Genomic DNA, 14,417 nt, shown 5'->3' with positions numbered 1-14,417 from the left:
AAAAGGGATGCAACTGCAGGAGCTGATAAAGATTAGGAGGGAGGAGGTGCCACACTCTACTTTGTGATGGTGCAGGCTATGCCACAGCTTTACTTCCTGGTATACTTTCAGCTCCTCATAAGTTGCAGAGTGGGAATAAGCTTGGCTTAGGAGTACAGAAGACTGGAAATTAACTACTGTCCACAAAATGGAAATGCGGTTTTCTGCAACTTGCTTTTTTCCAAGAGTTATAGTTTGTTTGTATGGCTTCTACCTAGAAATGATGTGTTAGCTGAAGTAGCTTAAAAATGGGAAAGATGATATTGCTCTGGAGAATACTTGCAGGCTTAGCAAATGTATCTTGAAGTGAAGAAGTAGAGGCCCAATATATTAAACTTGTCATGGAAGGTTAATAGATAATGTCATGACTGATAAATACTTACAGGGGAAACACAGCTGATCATCAGCCTAGCAAACAGAGATATCAAAAGTTTAATGTTTTGAAAATGAATACATACAGAGGATAAATAAGCTGTAGCTGTTTAAAAGGGAGTGTAATAAATCCTTAAAAACTGTGAAGGGCTGCGGTGGAGTCTCCATCACTGGAATGGGGGGGATTTTCCAGTTTTAGCACTGCTCCTGACACTAGAATTGCTCAGGGAATCCTGCAGTTGGCTGATGAAGGAGATGTGGCTGGATCATCATGACTCCTTCCAGCTCTGTGACCTCAGAACTTGAAACGCAGGGTGACACTTAACATCCAAAGTTGTCAATCTCACTTTGCAGCATAAAATCCATATGAATCAACACTAGAGATTTTTTTCCTAGATTTGTTCAAAATGATGAAATTAGGACTGAGTAGAGTTGTGTTAGTCCAGGGGTCTTGGGAAGACAGGAAAAACCAGTGTGCATCAATGGAGTTTACTAAAATGGCAAGCTCGGGAGAATATTACAGTTTCAAAGCTGCCTTTTTATTTAATGACCTACGCTTTATCTACTGCTTTTCTCTCCGTTGCTGAAGGCTTAAAACTAGTTTGTAAAATGAAGTTAGGAACATGGGGCCACTTTTAAAAGTTCTGCTGACATCGGACTTCCTATGACCTCTGAAAATACTAAGCTATATTTCTCAACTACTTTGATCAAGGTGTGATTTAAACGGGGCTGTAGGTATTGTTAATTGAACACTTGCAGCAATGTCAAACGGAGAATTTTGAAAAGCATTTTTTCCTCGGTTTTTGTATTTTAAAAGGGACAAGCACTGTGGAGGTTTTTTATTTACTTTAGAAGACGAAAAGGAAGATGGAGTAAGGAAAGATTTTTTTCAGTGGTTTCAGTCTACAAAAGAGCATCTTTTATCAAGATTTTCAGTTTTTCATTCTTCCCTTTCAGGAAAAAAAAAATCAGCATGTTTTTTCCCCCACCAAATCATTAATTTCTTCAGAAAAGCCATTTCTGGTATGTATTAAATATCCCATTAAAACATCAAAGCCATCACTGATTTTAATTTCACCTCAATGGATGGGACTTACTTAACTCTGCTTTAGACAATCTGCAGGGATAGAGCTGCCTAACGTCATTGGAACGGTCTCACTTTGGATTGCAATAACATAGAAAATGGTTTGGTCTCACAGGAATTGCTATGGGGGATTTAGGTCGCAGGTGGAGCTGCTGTGGGGAGGTGTCTGTCCTCGCTGTGTGTTTTACAGCACTGCCTTACTAATGCCTCCATTTGCATGAGAGAAAATAGCACTTGGGTTGTAAAATAAAGTGTATTAGTGAGGTCTGAAAGCCTGTGGGCGCAAACACTCTTGGACCCAGAGTGATTCATGGCTAACTCTGGTTTCCCCCAGTACAGTCCATTATACATGTAGACGTATCAAAGCTACTTTCAAAAAAAAGTTGATCTCAATTGAACTTTGAATGTGAAATTTTGAGGGTGAGACAAAGCATATTTAAAAGAAAACACAACTGCTTTCCATATGCTGAATGATATGTGCACCGTGCTATAACCAGAGGCGGAAACTTTGACTACAGCATGAAATAATGCAATATATTTGACTACCCCTTCTGAACAGTGAGTTTTAAGTGAAATGTCTCACACTCTGACTGAGAGCCAGAGTATCTTAAGTGCTGAGGAGAAGGTGTTAGGGAGTGCAGCCCAAGCAGGCTGAGAATTCTCTGCTGGTTGCTATGGCTTCTGGACATGCTGTAGGCTGAAGTAGTGTGTGAGCATGTGTATCTGTATGTTAAGGTTTCACAAAAAATAAGCATTTAATGGCAGCCAGAAAGTTATTAATAACCTTCAACTTTAGGAGTTGGTCAGGTGGAGGACATTAACAGAGCATCAGTTTTTATCAGTTCCCTCTGAATGACAGGTGGGGCAGGAGAAGGAGAGGTTGAAGCCTTGCTATACAGGCTAGGCAGAAAGAGGCATGTGAGTATGCAGAAGTTTTCTATATCTGTAACAGGAAAGGCACTGACATGTACTTCAGCCAATTATTCCTAATGGTTTCATCTGGATCAGTTGGCTTGCTCCAGCAGATGCTATTAAGCATGAGATGCACAAGCTAAATTAAACTTTCTAATGGTAACATTCACTAGGCTGATAGTTTAGTTCACTCTCCTCCAAGCACATTTTGCTATTTGCACTTTAAGATATATATATATATATATATGCATGTTTATGCTTGAAGTGGTCCTTGGGACCTCTGACTTACCTCATTTAATAGAGAATATTTTTAAGGACTGTGTAGAAGGGCTGATATGACTTTAGCAATAAGACAATAAATTTTAAGTACTGTCATAATCACCAAAGATATTAAAAGGGATCTCTTTGCCCTAGGAGGATTTCAGAATCTTGAAAAACCTTGTACATTCTTAAATGTCCAGCAGTTCCAAACTTGATGCCCTTCATGTAAGATGGGAAAAATTTCCAAAAAACATTAACTAGCTGTACAGAGTTCTTATTATTGTATTTAACAAAGGAAATATAATACATAATGCATGTGGATTTTTTAAAACTTCATTTAATTACCTTTTCTATTACTCTCCTATTAAACACTTGTAACAGTAATATAATATAAAAATATATAATATAAAATATATAATAATATAAAAATTCTATTGTTCTGTTTAGTGTTTAGCCAAAATAAATAGAATTTTTGGTTTGGACTGTACATGGGATTTCCTAAGATTTTTCTTCTCATTAGCATTGATGACTGAAGGAAACTGAGTATCTCAGAAGACAAATCTTCCTGAAAGCAGATAAGCCAGGACCTCTGGGAGGCCGTTAATTCACCTGGAAATGGGGATACTCAAACCAATTGTCTCCTGACTTTTGACTCACTATTCTACTCTTGGTGTGACTGTGCCACTTCTTGCTCCCAGACCTGTTTCTGCATCACAGTTCAGGAATATCTTGAGCCCACTTAAAATCCTGATCCTATTTCAGGACCTTCTCACATCACCCTGTAGGTGTTTAGGCATAAACAGGAATACTCTAAAAGCTTGACATTTGGATGACGAAGTCTGCAGTCTGTACTATACTTTGCTTTGCATGAAGGTTTTCTTCTAAGTCTCATACATAATAAGGCTGCTGAGGCTATAAGTTTTGTCACATTTCTCCCTCCTTTTCCAAAGTCCTCTATTAACCTTGGGATTATATGCACAAGTTCAAATTTCAGCAGGAAAATAACTGCAAGAAACTGCATCCAGTTGTGGGAGGGGAAAAATGAATTACAAGAAATGAACTAAAAAGCCAAATCAAAAACATAAGCGTCAGCAGTGGGATAATAAAATATTAGCAATGAAATACTTCTTTTCACAGAACATATCTATTTTCTGTGTCTGCTGCCTTGAGAAGAACTAGAAATAGGATGAGTGTATCTTCCTGATTGCTGAGGGCTGATTTTTAAGTTGTAGCATTTTTAATTAAAGAAGCTGGCAAACCAGAACTCAGAGCTGTGTCTTATGCTTTAGGATTGTAGAGGTTTGTAATAGCATTATTAAAACTTCTCCAAATGGAAAATGAACGGGACCATCAGGGTGTGGAAAACCCAGGAAAGATAGCAGATGGGCTATAGGAAAGGCAGGTGCTGCTGGGACCTGGGTTTACAGCGTATTAAGTTCCCATCACATCTGCATGAAGTACATCAGCACACTCAGATAACACAGGGTAACCTAAAGCAAGGGACATCCTAAGAAACCAGACAATCTAAAGGAAAAAGAATAAAAATCATTAAATGTTTTGGGTTGGAAGGGATCTTAAAGACTCGAGTCCTTCCCCTCCCCTCATAAGCATGTATGCCACCCAACAGACCAGGTTGCTCAGGGCCCCATCCAATATGGCCTTGAGCAATCAATCCAGTGATGGGGCATTCACAGCTTCTCTGGGAAACCTGTCCCAGTGCCTCACCACCCTCACAGTAAAGAATTTCTCCCTAATATCTAACCTAAGTCACTGCTAATTTGAAACTGTTCCACCTGGTCCTATCACTATCTACCCATGTAAAAAGTCACTGTCCTTTTTTAATAAGCCTCACTTAAGTACTGGAAGGTTGCAATAAGGTCTCCCCAAAGCTTTCTCTTCTCCAGGCTGAACAACCCCATCTCTCTCAGACTGTATTCATAGGAGAGGTGCTCCAGGCCCCTGATCACCTTTGGAGCCCCCTCTGGGCTTGCTTAAACAGGTCCACATGTTTCTTGTGTTGAGGACTCCAGAGCCCAACACAATGCTCCAGATGGGGTCCCATGAGAGCAGAGCAGAGGGGAAGAATCCCCTCCCTCGACCTGCTGGACACACTGGTTTTGATGTAGCCCAGGATATGATTGGCTTTCTGGGCTGTGAGCACTCATTGCCAGGTTATGTCCAGCTTTTCATACACAACTCCTTCTCCACAGAGCTGCTTTAAAGGAGTTATTCTCCTGGTCTGTACTCAAGTCTCTGATTGCCCTGACCCAGGTGCACCACTTTGCACTTTGATTTGTTGAACTTCATGAGGTCCTTGTGGACCCACTACTAAAGTTTGTCCAGGTCCCTCTGGATGGCATCCCTTCCTTCTGTTGTGTCAACTGCACCACTCAGCTTCATGTCATCTGCAAACTTGCTGAGGGTGCACTTGATCCCACTGTCTTAGTCATTGATGAAGGTATTGAAGAGCACTGGGCCCAAGACAGAGCCTTGAGGGACACTACTCATCATCAGCCTCCACCTGGACATAGAGCCATTGATCAAAAAATAAATTAAAAAAAAATAAAAGGACAGATCACCTATCTATGATAAAAAGAGGTGATGGTAAGAAGAAAAGGACAAATCTTTTTCAGTAGCTTCCATGTAAAAAGACTAGATGCTTTTATAAGCAAAACCTAATGCTTCATGGAAGTGGAACAGAATGGAGAGGCAAGATCACAACCATTTTCAGATATGAAGCAGAACAAGACTCATCCAAAACCAGAACCTGAAGGCTAACCTAGGGATGAGGAGATAATGGGGGCTGCATAGCTGGCATCCCTTTTCCCTTCCATTGCTTCAAGAAAACCTGGGAATAGGTAAACAGGATGTTTTAACATAAAGCATGGCACTTTTAAGAAAGTGGTTGTTAGTGTTGCTGTATGTTTTAAAACAGAATTACTTTCCCCTCCTATAGGTGTTGAGTTTTGCAGTGCTGGTGCTAGAGGGAAGCAATGTTAATTACTGCAAAATCTCTGGCTTAAGAGTTCAACTACAGGTCTCCAAGTACAGTTCCCTTCCTCAGTGCTAATTTGTGTGGTGTTTTGAAACCATGAACAATCACATATGGCAAATCTCTTGTTTACCCTCTGATTTGTTTACACCCTTCCCCGCAATCCCACCTTCACAAAGAAAACAATTGCTGGCTCTGTCAGGACAGGGGATGGCCCTCTTATTTGGGGTATGGATCAGGTAAAAAAATCATAGCTGGTGGGCTGGCTCCCAGTTGAAAGGGCAGCTGTCTCACTGCTGAAATGTCTTCCAGAATGGGTAGGGATTTTTTTCTCTGTTTGAAAAGGGTGATAAAACCAGGATCAAAGTGGTCAAAAAAGTGAAGCAAGCTAAACAGTCCTGGTATTTCTGAATACTTAGGGATTTTTTCCTTTTTCTGTAATGTGTTTATAAAAAAGCTACAAAAAGGGAAGACTTGAGTGAGAAGTTTCAGCTGCTTGGTAACATGCCCTGACGTTCCTTTTATATATATAGAAGAAATATATTGTGTGTATGTATATATACACAAACAGAAAGGACTTTTTTCTTTCTTTTCTTACAGTTGAGAACACTGAAAAACATCACAATCTGGAAACCCTTCACCAGATAGACTGAGATTCACACAGTATTACTTATCCTTCTTATCTCTATTTTTTGTTTGTCTTGCCTGTTGAGATAAGGCTTACAGGACCAGACCTGGCCACCGTCCAGGGTCAGAGCAGCATTCAGCACCCAGGAGCCTTTCTTATTGAGCCCTGAAGCACTACTCTGATAGCAGGCTGAATAACAAGCAATGAAAAGTGGAAGGAACCCAAGCCCGGCACGGTCTACATAAGCACTTTTATTGTGTCTTACTTCCTTTTCAAAGTCTTGTCTCTGGACATCAGGAAGAAAAGGGATCTCTTGACTGTTTTTTTGGGTCAAGTGGTTTCCCAAAGTATTTGTGTTGCTCCTTCTCTGTATATGAGTGAGGATGGTGGGCAAGGGGAGAACTCTGGAAGGAGAAGCAGCAAAAGGGAGACTGGAAGATGAGGGGAAACTGACCAAAAAGCCAAAATACAGCAGGTACAGCCAGGCATCAGAGAACAGCAAGAATAGGTCTTCTCTTGGTATCACAAGGAGTCTACATGAAGGTTGCTGAGAGTGGAGAAAGTTCTCAAAAAGCATTAAGTAAGAGAAAGTCTCTTGTGCTGCAAGGAGATAGTGGGCTCCTCATCCATAATGACCAAAATAACTTAGACAAACCTGCTCCTTAAACTGATTCTATTCCTGGATGTCTTTTTTTTGCACTGGTATTAGAAATATTCTTACATGTTAAGGACATCTACACACACCTGGAAGGAGCTTCAGGTCTTCATGGAGGACTTCACTCATCCTGATTGTCTGCTGCAGGGACAGAACATCAGGGGACAAGCAGCTTGGGAGGTTTGTGGAATGCATTGATGACAACTTCCTGGCACACATAAATCAGAAGCTGATGAGGGAAGATGCTGTGCTGGAACACATACTTACAAACAAGGGAGGACTATTCAGGCATACAAAACTGGAGCCAGCTTTGGCTGAAAACCATGACAGAGTGGAGTTCAGGATCCTGAGAAGAAGGAAAAAGGCAAAAATTAGGGTTGCAAGCCTTGATTTCAGGAGACCAGCTTCAGCCTGTTCAGGGATCTGCTTGGGAAAATCCTCTGGGAGGCCCTAGACAGAAGAGGGGTCAAGAAGAGTTGATTTATTTTCAAGAATCACCCTCTCCAAGCTCAAGAATGGTTCATCTCCACATGTAGGAAATTGAGCAACGGCAGCAGGAGGCCTGCATGGATGAACAAGATGCTCCTGACTAAACTCAAACATAAAAAAGAATGTAAAAGAGATGGAAGCAGAGACAGATGACTGGGGATGAATACAAACTCATTGCAGAGTTGCCCCCATAAATGCCAAGGGAGCTGGCTGATGTCATTGTGAGACCACTTGGGATTATCTCTGGGAGCTCATGGTGAGCAGAAGAGTTTTCTGAGGACTGAAGAAAGCAAATATTGCTGTTATCTTCAAGAAGGGGAGTCCAGGAACTACGAGTCTGGTAAGCATCACCTTGATCCTAAGATGATGTGCAAGGTTTTTGACATTGTCTCATGTAACTTCATACACAAGCTGATAAAGTACGGGCTAAGTGAATCAGGAGTGAGGTGGGTTTTGTACACTATCTTAACTACCAGGCTCGAAGGGTTGGGATCAGCTGTACAAAGCCTAGCTGGAGGCCAGTGACTAGAGTGGTTCCCCTGGGATCAATACTGGAGCCAACACTGGACAACATCTTCATTAATAACCTAGACCAGGGGACAGGCTGGACCCTCAGCAAGTTTGCAGATGATACGAAGTGATTGCTACACCAGATGTGTGGACTGCCATTCAGAGGGCCTTTGACAGGTTAGAGAGCTGTGCAGAGATGACTCTCACAAAGTTCCACAAGGGAAAGAGTCAAATCCTGTAGCTGGAGACAAATAACCCCAAGCATCAGTGCACATTGGGGGCCAGTCAGCTGAAAAGACCTTTGCAGAAAAGGGCCTGGGGGTCACAGTGAAAGCTGAATCTGAGCTTTATAGCAAAAAAGGCAAACATTTTCCTGGCTATGTTAGGCAGAGCACCCCCAAGAGGTTGAGAGAGGTGATCTTTCATCTCTAATTAGCACTGATGAGATAGGCTGGAGTGCTGTGTCCAATGCTGGGCTTCCTAGTATAAGAGATATGGAGAACTAAGTCAAACAAAGGAATGCAAAGATAATTAAGGGCTTGGAACATCAAGGAGAGGCCATGAGAGCTGGGACAATTCAGCTGGGTGAGCAGCGTGTTGGACTCAGTTATCTCCAGAAGTAGTTTCCCACCTCAGTGGTTCTGTGATATTTTAAATAACAATGAATACAACTTACAAATTATACTGCTGATAAACTTTTATCAGGTAAAGGTAGCATCTTTTGGTTTTTTGTTCCATGGTTTAAATTTGCAGTTTCAAGGGAAATGATTTCAGCCAATGCATGTAATTTAGGATCTACTCTTACAAATGTTTCTGTACATGAAGTTGGTGGTTCTGGGTGAGCATCATTAATGACTGATAGTCTCCAAGATTTAGACTTAAATCTTTATGAATTGTACAGTAGTTTCACTTTTGAATCATGATATTACTCGGCCCTTCTCTTAAAGGAAATTTTCTCTGTGGAGGAGAGGGTAGACTAGACTCTAAGCTCCTGCTGTGAGGGTTCCATATGGACCCTTATGAGAGGGGCATAATACAGATTACCAATTATCAGTAACATTCTGTCTTGACCTAGACATGCCTACTGTAACTATTTGATTTTCATAATACAAATAATTTTCAATACCTAAAGACAGTTAAAACTGCTTCACTGTCAGTATGGTCCAGACTTTTGTTGGTAGCTCCATGGTAGCATTCCTGCAATGGGTGTGATGCTTCCATCTGCAGCCCCAGTGAGTGAATCTGAGATACAACTATGTTCCTTTGGAACTGGCACATTTGAGACTAAATCTGTGCTGTGTGATGCTTTCACTGCTGTCTGGCCCCAGCGACAAGCCATTTTACTGTTTCCAGAGTATTACTGACCCCATGTTATTAGATTTTACCCTTGGTGGACATTCTGGTCCTTCCCCTTATTGCTTTTTGAGTTGCACTGTCTTCATGTATTCCTAGGTGACTGCTCAAATACACTTGGTGTAAAATGCACTGCAGCCCACCTAAGATTTTGCTGCAGGCTCCAAACGATAAACCTTAACCTGCATTTTATAAGGCTCTGTGGATCTATATAAAAAAATCATCCTCGAGAGAGGGAATTTCATCAAATTATTAATAATTTTTTAGTCTGATGGAATAGAAACATGTGTTTGCATCTGAGCACTGTCTGTGCTCACGCAGGGCTGATGGATATGGAAGATGTGTTGGAATGTGCAGTAAATAGCCAAGCTGGGTCCCTTTATCAGACTAAGAGTTTGTAATTGTGAGAGCCACAAACTCTCACTCTTTTAATACAACAATTCATGCACACATTGACTGTTAACATTTGGAATCTCTTTTCCTGTGTTCTCCCTTTCTCTCTGCCCTGAGCCCTAACTTTTCTTGAAGTCTGGCCTTGTGATATCTCTAACCATAGAAACAGTTTGATTGTCATAAGTGCACCCTTAACCAGTAACCCATGCCTATTTAAGACTGTTGACACACCTGAAGGATGAGGTGCCATCCCAAGGGACCTAGACAGGCTTGAGAAGTGGACACATGGGAATCTCATTAGGTTTAACAAGACCAAGCACAAAGTGCTGCACCTGCATTGGGGCAACTCCCAGAATCAATACAGGCTGGGGGATGAACTGATCTGAGAGCAGTCCTGCCAGGAAGGACTTGGGGGTTCTGGTGGATGAAAGGCTGGATGTGAGCTTTCAATGTGTGCTTGCAGCCCACAAAGCCAGCTGTATCCTGGGCTGCATCAAAAGCAGCGTGGCCAGCAGGTCAATGGAGGTGATTCTGTCCCTGTACTCTGCTCTGGTGAGACTCCATCTGGAGTGCTGCATCCAGCTCTGGCACCTGCAACATAGGAAGGTGTTAGGATCTGATTATTAAGAGATGCCTCTGCCTGAATTAAGGTGCAAATGAGACTTTTTGCCAAAGTCAATAGTACAGATTTTATTTAACAGTAAATGTAAGGTAGGGACATAGAAATAAGAAGAGAGAGAGGTGGGTATGAAAGACAGTGAGACACAGGTTAAGTAAAAAGATAAAGATGTGGATTGTGATGGCATCCCATTGGCCCTCTTCTTGTCTTCTCAGTGGTGGGGGTCCCAGAGTGTTCTTCTGGAGGTACCACTTTTATACAGGCTAAGTCCCAGGTATCCACAGGGTGTATATGCCACAACTTGGGCTGGCATGGATGTAAACAGTTTTTTTTTCTTTCCCGTGGCCTGCACAGTGAAGTTTTGTCCATTGTGCTAATTCCAAACCTTCACCTCCATTGAGGTCTGGAATTAACATTTCCCTGTCTCACAGTGTGGCACAGTGTGAATTTTTTGTCCATATTTGTCCATTTTTTGTCCATGGACAGATCCATCCAGATCTGTCTTACGAGCCTGGTATCTTCCTGTTGTTGCCATCTGCACTGTAGTGGCTTATCTTATGGGAAGTTTCTTCTTTGACAGTGTTTTGAGACACTTAACAGCATTATGTCCTGATAGGAGTTGGAGTGAGTTGGAGTGAGTCCAGAGGAGGGCCACCAATCTGATCAGAGAGATGTGGTACCTCTCCTATGAGGAAAGGTTGAGAGAACTGAGATTGTTCAGCCCAGAAAAGAGAAGGCTTTGGGATGACATAATTGCGGCCTTCTAGAACCTGAAGGGAACTTACAGGAAAGATGGGGCAAGACTATTAACAAGAGCATGTAGTGACAGGACAAGGGGGAACAGATTCAAACTGAAAGAGAGCAGGTTTAGATTAGATGTTAGGAAATATTCTTTACTGTGGTAAGGCACTGGAACAGGTTGCCCAGAGAAGTTGTGGATGCTCCATCCCTGGAACTGTTCAAGTCCGGGTTTGATGGGGCTCTAAGCAACCTGGTCTAGTGGAAGGTGTTCCTGCCCAGGGTGGGTGGGTTGGAACTAGACGGTCTTCAAAGTACCCTTCCAACCCAAACCATTCTATGATTCTATGATTCTGTGATTTAGGCTGTAAGTGTAAGGTTTTAGAGGTTTTCAAGAAGTGTAGTTCCTGAGATAAAACAGACACTGCCATAGGCTATTCCTGCCATCCAGACTTTATTTTATAGGACAGTTTAAGCATAACTCCCAAGAGATAACCCTTGAGCATCACATTAAATCCATATTGTTATGTTATTGATAGAGTGAATTCAACCAGGGTATAGAATGAACTTTAAAGTGTGAGAATAATTGAGTGCAGGAGTTATAAATAATTTCAGAGCAGTAATATGCCATCTAACTATAAAAGCTGCCTGGTACTTCTACTGGTTGCATAAACATTTGTTTAGTTATTCCTTGAGGGATTTTTCCTGATAAAGTGTATTTTCTGCTGAGTTAATTATAAGTTAAGAAGCTCATAATTTAATCAAAGGAGAGCTCTAGCTATGTTTGATAAGTCAATAACCATTCCACTATGGGTATGCTTGAGGAGCCAATAATAATTTTTAACTGAATGTCTTAATCACAAAAATCGCTGGAATGGAAGAAGGGAAGATCCAAATTAATTGTTTCTGGTCTAAAAATAAAACTGGGGAAAACATACCATTTTGTTAAAACAACCTTTTTCTCTGCGAGAGATTATTCCTGTCATGATTGACCATTCCCATAATGAAGTCATTGAATATGCTATGACTGAAATGAGGAAGAAAATATATTAATAAAAGATGAGCAGTCTTCTGTGTAGCTAACAACTTAGTATTTATTCCACACCCCAAGATTAATACAGAAGTCTGGTAAAACTGTCTGTGTAGAATGTTAATGTTTTGTATTTTTTTTAAAGTAGGACAGAAAATAATCTTCTAATCTATCATATTGGTTTATATGTATATATATATATGCATACAGAGAGAGGGATGTTATTAGCATGTCTCTGGATTATGGTGTCATATATATCATATCAAGTAAGATCAATATGATGGTGTAGGCCAATCTCTTGAAAACATCCAAAGCTACTAGGTATAAAATAATAGCTGTGATGACAAAACCCTAGGTAATTAGATGGTGATCTTTTGAGTACATACATCTGAATGTGTTTCCTTTGACAAAAACTATTGCCTTGTAGTTTCAATATCTCAGACAACACTGTCGTTTTTAAAAGGTATGTTGATAACAACTGTGGTGCTCAGGGTTGACATTCTTTTCTGTGGCATATGCCTCACAAAGAGGAGTGATAAAATCCAAGATGCAGTTATGCTGTCCTGGATTCCTGTCAATCTAATTGCATCTTCAGTTTTATCACTTCTCTCAGAGAAAATGATCTCTACAAATGACAGAGAAATAGTGAGGAATTTCTGACAATTATCACTATAAAATGAGTTTCACTTTTATACAGAGACCAGCAAAGTCTGTAATGCCTTAATTTGATGTAATGTTTTTAACAATATTATTTACAATTGAGATGTGTAGCGTTTGTATCAATTCCTACCAATTAAAATAGAATGTGAATAGTCTTTATTAATAGTAGTATAGGCATTAAAGTGGAGATAGCAGAGCACTGGATGACACTGTTGTGGCAAATATCATAGTGGATAAGCAGGGAATACAAAAATAAAACAACATAGATATACATAATGTCACGTGGAATTTCAATTATTTTTTACAATGATTTAATAAAGTTTAAAATGTATGTCTACCAGAGGAAACAGACAATTGAAATATAAATATAAAAATATCAGCCAAATTGGTGGCATGCTTACATGCTCTTACTGCCTGGATACAGCTGAAGGACCTAAAGCAGTAGAATAAGGTCTCAGAGGCAAATCTGAGGTTCTCCCAGCCTAACAAGTTACTCGGAGCCAGCTGAGCCCTGTTAACTACTTACCTGTGGATGGCAAATGCAAGCTGGTATGGTTTACATTAGCTATCCTTAAGTATGGTCTCAGCTAACACAGATTTCATTACATTGGCTCCAGGGTATGTGGACTTTCCTGGACACCTCTGCATGCAGGAGATCACTGGGTTGCAGTAACCTGGTTGTGTTCATGAAGGGATCAGCTGGCATCTTCAAACAAGTCTTGCAGTGATCACATAAGTCATAACCAGCCCAAATTATGTGCCTTGTACCATGACAGTGCTGCAGCAGGGCTACAGAGTAGTAATACATCCACACCTCCCTGCTCTGGTGCCTTCAGATGACAGGGAAGGCAAACTAGTACAGACACACAGTTCCAAAAAGGTGGAGCAAGGCAGGGCTGAGAGCCTTCTGCCACTTTAGGAGCATTGCAGCAGACAGTGTCTATAAAAGCCAACTTACTATGGAGCTAGGAGATCTGTGTACAGCTTTCTCTCAGCAAGATGTTTCAGTCCATACTGCACTTTAGCTCAGCTAATCATCCCTCTAACTGCAATGAACTTTCCTACATGCTTCCCTCCTCTGAACACCTCACTGAATGTCTTACTGGTAGCTCTACTGCAAACCCAGAGTGACCTTGATTAAGCCTATGAGGAGCTCATTGTACCAGGATGCTGCTGGGGCCAAGAATTTAGCCACGCTCAAAGAAGAATTGGAGACTTAAACCAGTAACATGATTATCCAGAGCTATTATAGCTAATGCTAACAAAAACTTTGGAAGAGAGGTAAAGCCTCATGCTTCTGGGTGTAGGCCAATCTCTAACTACACTTACCAATAGTCTAAGACCCCCAGTTACCTAATAGCTGCTTTCACTGACCTTCCCCACACTATTCTCTGAGCATTGGCCATAATCAAAAAAGGACGAAAGATCAGATGTAATTTAAACCTTATCCAAAACACCAATTTTATAATTTCCTAAATTGCTAAACCCTCTCAGCTTGTTCTTTGTTTAAGCTCTAAAATGGGAAAGCTTCAACTTTAGAGGGGAATGGTGAATGCTTAACAGTGCTTGAGTGTTGCATCCTCTCAGGAAACAGTGGTGCTGTGAAGGCAAGAATTCACGGACCACACACTACCAGTAGTAACAATAATAAGCTTGACTCATGCAAAGATACTAACTGATTG

Source organism: Myiozetetes cayanensis, unplaced genomic scaffold, assembly GCF_022539395.1.
Source record: "Myiozetetes cayanensis isolate MyiCay16 unplaced genomic scaffold, myiCay2020 scf5-8, whole genome shotgun sequence".
Classification (NCBI taxonomy): domain Eukaryota; kingdom Metazoa; phylum Chordata; class Aves; order Passeriformes; family Tyrannidae; genus Myiozetetes; species Myiozetetes cayanensis.
The sequence above is the reverse complement of the archived record's forward strand: the minus strand, read 5'-3'. Positions refer to the sequence as shown.